General features: G+C 38.6%; 1 protein-coding gene across 4 annotated transcripts in view; it reads left to right on the top strand.

The window, feature by feature from the left end:
- The window catches only part of NEK7 (NIMA related kinase 7), a 165356-nt gene that overhangs the window by 44018 nt on the left and 107015 nt on the right, over positions 1-14323 (top strand). The window contains exon 1 of one of the 4 annotated variants that reach the window (XM_063597984.1): positions 8727-8818. The exons of the other annotated variants lie outside the window; for them this stretch is intronic. The gene's annotated coding sequence lies outside the window, so the exon portion shown is untranslated. Of the gene's footprint in view, positions 1-8726; positions 8819-14323 lie in introns of those variants that run through there. 4 annotated transcript variants of the gene reach the window in all.

Below are 14323 nucleotides of genomic sequence, written 5' to 3'. Positions count from 1 at the left end.
CAATGCTTTTGCTTTGGTTTCTTGGATTATTTGAGAGATTACAGACTTAATGGGTGCCCTCTCTGTGGAGATTATGTGTTTATTCATGTTGGCTTGTTGAGATTTATAGGATTTTAGGTAGAGAGTGATTTTTGTGGTACATAATGTGTGGAGTATATTTTCATTGTATATAATTGCTTAATTTCTACTTTTGTTTTTTTAAGTGGAAGAGGGTGCTGTTTTTGTGTGTTGTGTTGACGAGGGGATAACAGAAGCATAAATTAATGAGTCCCACCAGAATTTACTCCATAGGTCATATCTAAATTTATACAGTGGTTGGCCGCAAAGTATTTCAGTTTTATTTTAGGATACACTGAATGGGTCTGTATTCTGTGCTGTCTCTTAGAATTGTTTTATTAGTTTCATTTGAAAAGCCAGGAGTATATAGTGGTTTTTTTAACATATAAAATGTTATGTACTGTGCCTGTTTTTGTAAATAAAGTATTATTGGCACATAGTCACGTATGTCCCTTTATATATTTTTATGGCTGCTTTGCCATTAGAGTTAAACAGTTGGAACAGAGAGCATTTGATGCCTGTGAAGCTTAAAATACTTACTGTCTGACCCTTTACCAAAAGGTTGCTAATTCCTGCTTTAGTTAGCAAACTAAAGTGATTCAGTTCTTTTTATAGAATCCATCATTAATATTCTAAGGAATTGGCTGTAGCTGAAGGAATATATCTTCTCTCTCCTTTTCTTTTGTCCTTATATAATTTTTATGCTCTTGTGCTCCCATTTTCTTCTCTTTCCGGAGCCTCACCCTGTTGATAGTCTTTTAGGAAAATCCAGGTGACACCAAGACACACTTGGAGTTTTTGCACCAGAGATTTGTAAGTATAGAGGAGGAGGCATGTCTTCCGACATAGTGACCATAAACAAGAAACACTTGAAGGTCACAGTCAAGCTTTATTTAAAAATATAGCATATATCGAGATTGGTTTGAGAATTGGGGAACCCTTTGTTCAGCAATGGCTTTTAATAAACTGTGTGGCAATCACAAAGAGCACTGTAGTTTGGATTTAGCACCAAGCTAAAGTTTCGTATCTTAGGACAGTTTATTACAATCAATTCATCTCAGGGCATCTAGTCTGCTGACTCTTTTTGGCTTTACCTAAAAAGTCAGAGGTACTTCAGCCACGTCTATTTCCAAACCAGAAATAACTCAGACGTAGCCTCAGCAGCACTAGAGATCCACATTAGTTACACTGGCTTAGGATTTAAATGTTCACAGGCATCAATCATCATATTAATGTTTCAGTGCCGTTGTAGGTGTCGTCAGGAATATTAAAAAAAAATGTGACCCAGCCTTTCTTCACAAGGAGGATTGGAGAGGGCTGGTTTGGCGCTTTCCTCACTTTAGCAATCCCCTGTCAATCATTGAGTAACTTGCCCAAAATCCTGTGTGGAAACTCATTACTGTTAAAGGTGTTATTTTTGGATGGAAGCAATTGATTGTAGCACCTCTAATGCTGTATGCACAGCCTCTCAGGCAGGTGGTGTTCCACGTCCGTGTTCTCCCTTCCAGTTCACTGGTGAGTGTTACCAGAAATCACAGTGGCTACGCTGGTGCTGCTTTTCCCAGAATCTCTCTGTATTAGTCTGTTCTGAAAAAGAAGTCTAATGGAATCACAGTTTCACGTGGCTAGGGAGGCCTCACAATTCATGGTGGAAGGTGAAAGACATGTTTTACATGGCAGCAGATGAGAGAATGAGAGCCGAGCGAAAAGGGAAACCCTTTATAAGACCATCAGATTTTGTGAGACTTATTCACTACCATGAGAGCAACATGGGGGAATCTGCCCCCATGATTCAGTTATTTCCCACTGGGTCCCTCGCACGCCACATGGGAATTATGGGAGCTATAATTCAGGATGAGATTTGGGTGGGGACACAGCCAAACCATATAACTCTCCCTTATCCCAAATGACTCTAGGGTCAGGGATGGGAAGGCTGGAGAAAAAAATGGAAACAATAATACATTGGGAAAACACCTTTCTACCACTTCTTTTTTTTCAGGCTAGAATTGACATATTTGAATTACAAATGCTTTTGGAGTAAAATAAAATACTATGACGTTTTCATGAGTTCTCACATGGCATTTATAACCATCCTTCCCCGCTGCCAGTAATTTCTAAAGTCTGTTAATCTTTGTGATTGGGATGTATTTATATAAAATTGAAGGGGGTGAAATAGATGATATGTCACAAGCCTTTAGATGGAGTGTCACATTAGTTACAGTTAATATTGGCTTAGGGCTGCATTTCTCAAGCCTGGTGCTTGAAATTATCTTCCTGGAGCATCAGTTCCACTGAAGATTTTTTTAAAGAAAAATCTTTTGTATAATGAAGAGGAACATAAAAACAACTCATCTTTAAAAGAAAAAGTAGATTTTGAATGAATTTCTTACTTACGTGGACTTGCTTCTGGTTGCACCCCCAGGTACAGGAATAGACTTTATCTTCATTGCTCATGGAAAAGTTTGAGAAGCAATACATTAAGACAAACACACAAGAACTCTGTTACTTTAATGTCTAGGAGAAGTAGAGATTTCTGTCTGTGGGGACATTGGTATCTATTCCAGAGAAGGGAAGCTGATTCTGTTGTGACTCAGACAATCTTACTGAATTTTGGAGAATAAAGCCCCTTTTCATCCAGTGAGGACTGTGAGAAGTAACATCATGTGTTTGAAAACACTTTCTAGTCAGTAAAAACAGGAGCAGTCATGACAGAAATAATAAAACTAACAAAAGAATGAACCTCACCCCCCACATCTAAAGCAGGGGCTGCTAATAAAGAGAGCTCAGAAAAAGACCCATTGGTTTGACCTGTGGCCTAGAAAGTGACAGAGGTTGAATTCATTTTTTTTTTTTTTTTGGTTTCCTTCCTTCCTTCCTTCCTGTTTTCTTTTGTAAAATATTTTTTCATAGATCCTTTTTGGGAAAGTAGTAGTCTTTGTATTTTGAGGATACAATGGAAAACTTTAGAGATGAGAGCGGCCAGTTGCAGGGGCTCATGCCCATATCCCAGCACTTTGGGAGCCTGATGTGGAAGGATGACTTGAGGCCAGGATTTGAGACTGGCCTGGGCAGCATAGCGAGATCCTGTCTCTACAAAAAAATTTCTTAAAAATTAGCTGGGCATGTTGGCATGTGCCTGTGAGCCCAGCTACCCGGGAGGCTGGAGCGGGAGGATCTCTGGAGCCCAGGAGTTAGAGGCTGCAGTGAGCCGTGATTGCACCACTGCACTCCAGCCCGTGCGACAGAGTAAGAGTCTGATACAAAAGAATAATACAAAAATAAAAAATAAATATGAGAGCAAGTCATAACACTTATTTTTTGCTGTGCTGTAATGTTGTTACAGTACCTAAAATGGCATATATTGAGATGCTTGATTTCTTTTTGTTTTTAAAGTTTAATGGGTTAGATCTGTATTTGTTATTTTAAAAATGAAACTCAGGGCCTGGCGCGGTGGCTCACGCCTGTAATCCCAGCACTTTGGGAGGCCGAGGCAGGCGGATCACGAGGTCGGGAGATGGAGACCATCCTGGCTAACACGGTGAAACCCTGTCTCTACTAAAAATACAAAAAATTAGCCGGGCAAGGTGGTGGGCACCTGTAGTCCCAGTTACTCGGGAGGCTGAGGCAGGAGAATGACGTGAACCCAGGGGGCGGAACCTGCAGTGAGCCAGAGATCGCCCAACTGCACTCCAGCCTGGGCGACAGCGAGACTCCGTCTCAAAAAAAAAAAAAAAAAAAAAGAAACTCAGGTATTTCATTTACAGATATTGGCTGAAATAACTATTCCAAACATTGCAATTTGAGGAATAAAACACATTTCATATAGATTTCTAACTAATGTGTGACTTGAGATCTGTTTTTTAAAAAAAAAGGAATGGGGAGATACTCAAGAGACATCCGCGTGTGCCTGGGAGGGATGTTTGTGCTCCCTCCCAATTTTCCTTCTTCTTTTAAAATGTAACATATAATAACAACAATATTAACAACAACTAAAATGCCCCAGGAATAGTCCAGGCCCCTGCTACTGTTGCTGCTCCCCGTCCCCCCTTCCTTCTTCTCCTACTTCCACTAAGTAATCATTCAGTGTCTGTGAATAAAAACCCCATTGCTTATTTTTGTTTGGATCCAATTTATACTCAGAAAGGCACTGAGCATGAGCTGCTTCTTTCATGTTCTTTGCCTGAGTCTAAAACAGCTTTATTAGTGGGGCCAAAAACAGCGGCAGTTTTGGCAGGCATTGCCAAGTGCGCATCACTTTCAATGATACATCTGGATGCAAAGAACTAAACTGAAAATAGAGTGAACCTCCACTCCTATTAAATGAAAATACTGTGCCAGTCTCAAACCTAACTGTGCATGATAATCATCTCTACCGTTTTATTTATTTCGAAATACAGAAATGTAGGTCCTACTTCAGACTTATCTAATCATAATCAGGGGTGGAGGTGTTGAGTGGCCCAAGCAGTTATATTTAAAACAAAAAAAGCTCCATGGGTGATTCTGATAGCCAAGCAGGGGTGTGAACTACTTGTTCATAGTATGCACTCAGGATTACTTGGCCCAAAATAATTAGGTTTATATAACTGTATTTGCTCTGGGAGAAACAGATTTAATGTGTAATTAATAAATGAAAAGTATTTACTCATGACATACACTGCACACATTTTTTTTTTTTTTTGCTTTCTCATACACATCCTAAGGTACAGTCTCAGATTTGAGTTAATCCTTTTGCCTATTTAATAATGGTATGTGGAGTCTATTTCTTATTAGGTTCACAAAGCTACAGAGTAAGAGCGAATAAAAAGATAAGTAAAAAGGCAGCTTACTGTAGCTTTTTTTCCCTTTAAAGTCAGTTAAAAATTTTTTTTTAATGTTAGGAATATGAAACAAGTTTTTAGAAAGAGGAAAGTACCACTTCTCTTCCATTGTGTTACAGTGGGTTTAGGGGGAAAGAGGAGGGAAAGAAGAAAGCAAAATTTTAAGGATTTAGTAAGGATGATATATTATTTATTGTCTTAATTTCATCAGTATGGGATTTGGGGTTTGCTTAAACAAACAAAAGTAGTACCTTGTGTAATATTTTTGAAGACATCATGTTTTTGTGTTTTTGAGTTCTATTAATATGGCCTACTGGTTTTTGCAGTTTAAGTTAAAAAAAAACTGTAACTTTAATTTCAGAATTAAATGTCAGAATTAAGTCATAAGGCAGAATCAAAATATTAGGTAACAGAGACTTTGAATTAAGTACATTCATTAGGGAGTGAGTTACAGTAATAACCACAACACTGATTTCAATAAAAATCAGTGAATATGGGAAGTGATTGGCTGATATGTGCTCATTTCGTTTTTGGGTCAGTGGTCCCTTGATTAAAGATTCTGTTTTATGTGCTAGAAGCCTTTGTATTTAGAACTGTTAACGTATCAATATGTAGTAAGGAAGAAGATAAAATTGAACCAGCAGGTGTCAGCAAGAACCAAAATAAAAAACATTAATCCTGATTATCTCAACCTTTATTACTTTTTAGTGATGCTGCAGTGTAAAACAACTTTAAAATGATATTTTAGTGACACATGCCTGCATTCTAAAGTAGAATCTTTCTTTGTCAGTGTATTGCCCTATTGGGAAATGATCAGATATTTTAGAGAATATGTCTGAAATACGGCAACAGCTCCAAAAAGATTTAAAAAAAAAGACAAGTGCTGTGAACTTTTTCTCATTTCAGTGCCTTGAAAAATTTTTTTACATAAATTATCCTATATCCAAAAGCTTATGTTTAACAGTTTTAATATTTCTATGGTTATATGTTATGCATTTTTCAGTATTCCATTCCTATTGATTAGTTAATAACCATAGGCATTTTATAGAAATAAGAGTAGGAATTCATAAACAACTGTCCTCATAGTGGGCTTAATTTTCTGATGAAAATATGGCATTTATATGCTTTCAGCATACAATTTAAGATTTCATTTTAAGTCCATTCTAATTCAGTGAATAGTCAGGGGAAGGTAATGTCTGCTTTTCCAAAGAATTGAAAGGTTCATTACATTTCTCAATTTGTCACAATTTTTATTAAAATCCTATTACTTGTTTCTTCTTTATCACTTGATGAATTGACGAAAATACAAATTCAGTAGGCAAATATGATATCCAGTATTTTTGATAATCTTATTAGAGTAGTAAGCAATAAAATAATGAGTGACAGGAACATCGCCGAGACCACAAAGAAGGTATGTGATAACTCAGGCCAGTCTGAAATACTTTCATTCTCTATGTTTTATTTCTTGTTATGCCAAATAAAGACCTGCTATTTTACATTTATCCTTAACTTATTAAATGTAATACTACCCAGAAATTTGATTCCTAGGTATTTACCAGAGTGTAGAGTGTATTGAAAACTTATGTATGGACTGGTACGCAAATATTTATAATGGCTTTATTCATAATTATCCTGAACTGGAAACAATGCAGACCCCCCTCAGTTGGAGAATGAATATTGAGATACGTCCATTCAATGGAGTAGTACTCAGCCATAAAAATGAACAAACTGTGTAACCTTGATGAATCTGAAATGCACCATGCTAAGTGAAAGAAGTCACATTCAAAAGGCTTCATTTATATGATATCCTAGAAAAGATAAAACTATAGGGACAGAATACAGATTAGTATTTGTCAAGGATTGGAGGAGGGTTTGACACTGAAAGGACACAGGGAACTTGTATGGGCTGATGGAACTGTTGTATATTTTGATTCTAGTGGTTGATTTCATTACTGAGTTTGTCAAACTTCTAGAAACTGTACATTAAAATGGCAATTTAATTGTATATAAGTTATACCTTAATTTAAAAAGTTCTAAAAATAAATGTTAAAAAGGGACATAGACTGAAAAATAAAAATGAAATAAAGATAATGTTAATATAGTTTTTCTTTTCCCAGACATCCTAATAGAACCCTTAGAACACTTTAACTTCATTTATCTCTCTATTTATGTGTTGGTTGTCATGTATTTCAATTTTAGATACATTTCTAACATGGCAATCACTTTTATCTGTGGTTTCATGTAGATGTTTAATTAAATTTGCCCTGTTGCCATGCTCTTCATTTAACATTTCTTCCTATATCTTTAGCCTTCTATCTGAGGTCATTTTGATTCTGCCTATTCTCTTTGCTATTTTGTGTTCATGTAGTCTTACTTGCTTGAGTGCCTGGCTATTTTTCACGATGTATTGGATATAGTATGTGCAAAATTGTTTGTACAAATAATCTGGAGCATAAGATGTTATCTTCCTTCAGATAATTTTTACTTTTTGTCTAGGTAGCTGGGGGCAGTAGCTATCAGAAATCACTTTAATTTTAGGGTTTGAATAAATGTATGAAGTATAATGTGTTTTGTTTGTTTATTTTGGGACAGGGTCTTGCCCTGTCACCCAATCTGAAATGCAGTGGTACGACTGGTGCTGCAACCTTGACCTCCCAAGCTCATGCAGTACTCCCACCTCAGCCTCCTGAGGAGCTGGGACCACAGGCACCTGCCACCACGCCCAGTTTATTATTTTTATTTTTTGTAGAGACCGTGTCTCCCTATGTCGCCCAGGTTGGTAATGCATTTATTAATTAGCTTGATTGAGCTATTGTACAATGTGTGCATATTTCAGAATATGTTTGTATGATAAATATATTCAGCTTTTGTCAATTAAGATAATTTTAGTATTTGAGATAATTTGATGCCGTGAGAAGGCTTGTTTATGATGTTTAAGGCTTTTGAAGTCCTTAGCCAAATCATGGGGATGTTCATTGTAGTCCCTTTTTGAACTCTAGACTACAATTTCTGTTTCTGTGTTTCCAAGAGACTGTAAGAAACGCCATATAGCCTCTTAGCATCTCAACTGCATTTCCACAGTTTGCATAACAGTCAGTGGAAAAAACATGCTTAGATGTTGGGTTCGCTTTTCTTGGCTTCCTTCAGCCCTCAGATACTCTGGACCGCTAATATGTCTCTATTTCATTAGCTCTCTGATGCATTAAAGCATATATGTGTGTATATATATATACACATACACACGCACATATGTATATATGCACACATATATGGATACACACATATGTAATATACACATATGTATGTGTATATATGTATCCTTTTTTTTTTTTTGGTAAAACTCTCCTCAGAAGGAGCGCTTGTCTGAACTATTTTGCCACTATGAAAGCAAAGACTGCCTATACTCTTTTTCATACCCATACACACATGCAAATGTGCTTTTCTTAAAAACAGTGTTAAGACAATTTGTACATTTTATTATGCAAAGTGATGTTTTTTATTTAATAGATTACAAATTCTTATTAGAATAATTCAGCAAATATTTATTTACTATATGTTTATCCCTGTTCCAAGCACTGTAGGGATAAAGTGATACATAAAAGGATTTCCTAACCTTATTTGGCTTATATTTTGGCAAGGTAGATAGCTTCAACAAATAACTATGCAATTAACTAAATGTAATTTTGATAATGATAAGAATAATATCCTTTGAGTACGTATAACATGGAAATTTGTTTTTGAGTCTTAGTTTTTCATTTCACATTATATTTCATACATTTTAAAATATCACTAAAACATTTAATTTTTCTTTCTTTTACTTTCTCTCTCTCTCTCTTTTTTTTAATAGCAAAGATGGAGTCTCGCTATGTTGCCCAGGCTGGTCCTGAATTCCTAGGCTCAAGCGATCCTCCTGCCTTGGCCTTCCAAAGTGTCTGGGATTACAGGTATGAGCTACCATGCTGGGTCTAATATTTATTTATATTTTTATTTATCTGGAGATGGAGTCTCTCTCTGTCACCCAGGTTGGAGTGCAGGGGCGTGATCTCGACTTACTGCAACTTCTGCCTCCTGGGTTCAAGCAATTCTCATGCATCAGCCTCCCTAATAGCTGGGACTTCCTGGCTATTTTTTGTACTTTAGTAGAGACGGGGTTTCACCATGTTGCCCAGGCTGGTCCTGAATTCCTAGGCTCAAGCGATCCTCCTGCCTTGGCCTTCCAAAGTGCCTGGGATTACAGGTATGAGCTACCATGCTGGGTCTAATATTTATTTATATTTTTATTTATTTATCTGGAGATGGAGTCTCTCTCTGTCACCCAGGTTGGAGTGCAGGGGTGTGATCTCGACTTACTGCAACTTCTGCCTCCTGGGTTCAAGCAATTCTTATGCATCAGCCTCCCTAATAGCTGGGACTTCCTGGCTATTTTTTGCACTTTAGTAGAGACGGGGTTTCACCATGTTGCCCAGGCTGGTCTTAAACTTCTGAGCTTAGGCAGTCCGCCTGCCTGGGCCTCCCAAGGTGCTAGGATTACAGGTGTGAACACTGCGTCTGGCCTATTTTTATTTTTTTAGGGACAGGGTCCTACTTTGTCACTTAGGCTGGAGTGCAGTGGTGTTATCATAGCTTACCGTAACTTTAAACTCCTGGGCTCAAGTGATCCTCCTGCCTCACCTCCTGAGTAGCTAGGATTATAGGCACATGCCACCATGCCCAGCTGTTTTGTGTGTGTGATGGGGTCTTGCTATGTTGCTTAGGCAGGTCTTGAACTCCTGGCCCCCCAAGTTTTCCTCCCTTGGGCTCCTGAAGTGCTGAGATTGCAGGAGTAAGTCACTGAACCTGTCCTAAAAATTTTAATAAATATTTTCAATCTAGTGTTCTATTTTATGTATTTGCTGTAATTTATTTGGCCATTCTCATATTGTTAGACTTATACTTTGTTTCCAGTTTTTAAAAACGATAAATGCTTTTTAAATATGTACCTTCTTATATGTAATCCCAAATTTAGTCACTGATTAATTTTTTTAGAAGAGAATTTTGGGAGTAAGAGTACTGAGTAAAAGTATATGAAAAAATCTTGATATTATCATTTTTTCTAGAAAGGTCATATACCTATGTAAGCATTATATATACTTTGTATAATATTTATTATTTTGATAGGCTATCAACTGTATTATATGTCATTGTCCCTTCAATTTGTATTTCTTTATTCGTGATATTCAACATGCTTTATGGTTATTTCCAATATGTATTTCTTTGTGTCTATTAGGTTGTTAATAAAGTTAAGACAAAATTACTCTGCTTTATGAAGAGAACTATGGGGTTAACATTAAAGTAGGATTAGGTCTTCTAATTCTTTTCCAGTTCTGTGGTTTTATTATTTTATATTTGGATTATCATTTTTAACTTATTTCTTTGTTGAGAATACTTTAAAAAAGCTTTTAGCAATGAGTGGCAGGAAACAGATTCCAGAACCTTATTATTATAGGAAATTATGTATCAGATGATACTACAGTTATCATTGTTACAAAAGAATGAAATATGAAAACCCTATACACAATTCTCTTTTCCATTGATTACACTCACAGATTACATAGTTTTAAATCTTTGTGAGATCTCAGGCCATTCCTAATGGGTCATTCTGATTTGTGATGTGTGTGTACACATGTGCTTACTTTTCATTATTTTGAGGTGTTTTAATATTTATAGGGATTTATAGTATCCAAAGTAGCATAAATAATATTTTTAGGAGACAATTTTAGCATAAGATTGAAGAAAGTATAAAAAATAATAGGTTATTGAATTAGAACAGTGATTGAAGAATTTGAAAAATGTTCTATTTTCTGGTGTTAATAATATAGTTCTAATGGAAAAAAAATGCAGGTTTTTTTTTTGGCAAGATGGCGGACTGGAGGCATCGTTAGCATGCCTTTTCCACTTCGAAAGACAAAACTGTGTGTAAAGGTTCATGCTGTGAACTTTTTTCCAAGAAGCAACACCGGAACTTAACAGAAAAACTGAAAGAAACCACAGATCTTTTGAAAGACGCAGTGGACAGTAGCACCATGAACTGAATGGAAAACTGTCTTCAGACTGTGACACACACTCCCGCAGGGGACTGGGACAATCCAGGCCATAGGGGAAGGCCTTAACCCTACCCAGTCCTGGAGCTGATGAACTGAGCAATGGGAAGTCTATGAGAAGGAAAGGCATTCAGATGTGTCTTGCGTGCATTCCCAGACTCCAGTGGGATGGGAGCGAAGCCATTCCTGATCCTGTCTCACAGGGGACCTCACGGAAGTCAGCCAGCTAACTCAGGCTCCGGTCACAGGTTGAGAGAAGCTCCCAACTGAGATTTGTGTAGGGATGAACCTCATTGGCTGTAACCGATGAGCAAACAAAAGGTGTGCTGTAGCCACAGGTGCAGGAGCTGGATGCCCCTGTGTCACAGGTGTTGGACCAGGAGAGTCATCGCCTGAAAGCCAAAGGGCATATGGCCTGGGGGCAGTTTTGTGTTCTGAGCACAGGCTGCCTGGAATTCAGCTAGCCGCTGTTAGCAAAACACTGCGGGTGTGAGACCTGCCTTGCCACGTACCTGGGAGCAGAGTGGGACTTACTGCCGCCTGCTAATCCCCACTCCCAATGGGGATTCTTTTGTGCAGTAGAGGCAGCTGCACTCCTGCCTTAAACATTACCCCGCCAGCAGCCAGGGAACTGCCCTCTGATCCCCACTGGGGCCACTGCTTGTGCCTGCACGTGGGGAGCCAGAGCATGGACTTGCCTGACCCAGCCCACACCTGGTTTTGCTCCTCTATCTGCCCTTGTAGGGTAACACAATGGACAGGGACATTTGGGAGCTCCATGGCCCAGCCCATTGCCTGAAATACCAGAGTACCACCCCAACATAAGGCAAGCAGAAAATCTGCTGTTACCACTACGGCTGATCCTCTTTTGCAAGTGCCACCTCCCGGCTGGAGGCCAACCAGCACAGTCCATTTCAACATCTGCAGGCACAAAAAACACAGCACTTAGGAAGAAGAAAACATTTGCATGACCTCAGCTATCATCATTGCCTGAGTCATTCTGGCTAACCAGGAGATCTTGAGTCTCTCCACTTGCCCAATACCTTACTGTTACAGCTGGTATTTGACAAAGCCAACACACTAAGGCTCTTTCTAACCAAGGAAATCTCAGTATCTACATCTTCCCGCCCACCCCCATCAGAGCTGGTGTGGTACCCACTGCTGGGAGACTAGAGCACAGGTCACACCTCTGGATTCCTTGCAGACATTCCACAGCACCAATCTGGAGTGGGACAGCATCACTTGACCGAGAGTCACAGAAGGATTCACAGTAGTCTGGCCTTTAGGAACTGTTAATCTTCAGGGAAGGGGGAGTGTACCACATTAAGGGAGCACCGTGTGGGACAAAAGAAACCAGATTGCAGGCCTTGAGCCTCTGAACTTTACACTAGTGGAAAGTTTCAGCAGAGGCACAGATGCAGTGCTGGGCTCAGTGGGGAAAGTCTGCAGCTCTACCCCAACAGTCAGGAAGCCCTTGTGCTTGTGAAGGGTCTTGGAGAAGGGGGCTTGTTCTCCCCTTTGCCTACCACTGCAGAAACAGCTGGGGCTTCTCCCACAGGAGCTCAGCGTAGGTGCATCTGTGGACAGCCTTCCTGGAACACTTCAGGGTTACTCTATCCTCAGAGGAGGAGCACTGTCCTCGTTCAGGCTTGTATGAGAGATAGAGTCACAACCCCTCTCTACATGGAACATCAGCATTCCTGCAGATGAAAAGAGGTGCCTGTCTGATCTCAATAGCCAGAACACTGGGTTAGGAGTGTTACTGGGAGGTGGGTCGCTTTCCTGCTGGCCTGGAAGGACGGCTGTGGTGCCTTCCTTCTTTCCCCTTGAAAGATGTCAGTGGATTTCACTGAGCACTTCCCGAGCCACCTCTGTCAAGGGTGGGACCTCTGCCCACCATTGGGATATTGCATTTATCACTGGCTTTAGCTACAGGCAGTTTTACCCATGGGCATGTCCTACTAGCCTGAAGCCTGAACTGTTCAACCCAGTGTATAAAATATTGGAGAAAAAAATTTAAAAAGTGCACATCACTGGGGACTGAAATAGGCTTCATGAGACCTCTGCTATTCCGGCCCCACAGGAGTCAGTGAATCTGCTCATATACCCGGCACATTGCTACTACAACCACCATCTGAGAAAGCCAGCATCTTGCACAAAGATTCTCTGTAACCAAGGAATTCACACAGTCTTTGCCACTGAAAGCCCCCAGAGCTGAAGCTAGATGACAATAAAGTCACATCCTCAAGGGGGAAATAAAACCCAGTTGAATAAAAAATAAATACAAAAATAATTAGTAAAAATAGTTTACCCAGATGAGAAGGAACCTGAAAAATAATTCTGGCAATATGAAAAAATAGGGTTCTATAACACCCCTAAAAGATCACAGTAACTTTCCAGCAGTGGATCCAAATCAAGATGAGATCTTCGAAATACCAGGCAAAGAATTCAAAAGGTTGATTATTAAGTTACTCAAGGAGATACAAGAGAGAGATGCAAACCAACATAAGTTTTAAAAACTATTCTGGATATGGATGAAAAATGTTCTAAAGAGATGGATATTTTAATGAAAAATCAATCAGAACTTCTGGAAAAGAAAGACACATTTAGGGAACTACAAAATGCAATGGAAAGTTTTAACAATAGACTAGATCAAGTAGAGGAAAGAATTTCAGAGCTTGAAGCAAGGCTTTCAAATTAACCCAGTCAGACAAAAATAAAGGACAAAGAATCAAAAGGAATGAACAAAGTCTCCAAGAAGTATGGGATTATATAAAATGGCCAAACCTAAGAATTATAGTTATTTCTGAAGGAGAAGAAAAAACAAAGTTTGGAAAACCTGTTTGAGGGAATATTTGAGGAAAACTTCTCCGGCTTTATTAGATATTTAGAAATCTAAATACAAGAAGCCCAAATAACTCCTGGGAGACTTATTACAAGAAGAATATCATCAAGGCATATAGTCATTAGGCTACCTAAAGTCAATGTGAAAAAAAGAATTCTAATAATGGTAAGACAAAAGCATCAGGTAACCTACAATGGAAACCGTATTAGATGAACAGCAGAGTTCTCAGCAGAAACCTTATAGGTCAGAAGGGATTGGGTTCCTATCTTTAGTCTCCTTAAAAAGAATAACTGACAGCCAAGAATTTTGTATTGAGCAAAACTAGTTTTTATAAATGAAGGAGAAAGTCTTTCTCAGACACACAAATGCTGAAGGAATTTGTCAATACTAGACCAGCCATACAAGAAATTCTAAAAGGAATTCTAAATCTTGAAACAAAAGGTTGATATGCATGAGAATGGAAACCCCTGAAAGCATAAAGTTCACAAGGTTTATAAAACAATAACAAAATGAAGAGAACAAAG

This window comes from Pan paniscus, chromosome 1 (assembly GCF_029289425.2).
Source record: "Pan paniscus chromosome 1, NHGRI_mPanPan1-v2.0_pri, whole genome shotgun sequence".
Classification (NCBI taxonomy): domain Eukaryota; kingdom Metazoa; phylum Chordata; class Mammalia; order Primates; family Hominidae; genus Pan; species Pan paniscus.
The sequence above is the reverse complement of the archived record's forward strand: the minus strand, read 5'-3'. Positions and strand labels throughout refer to the sequence as shown.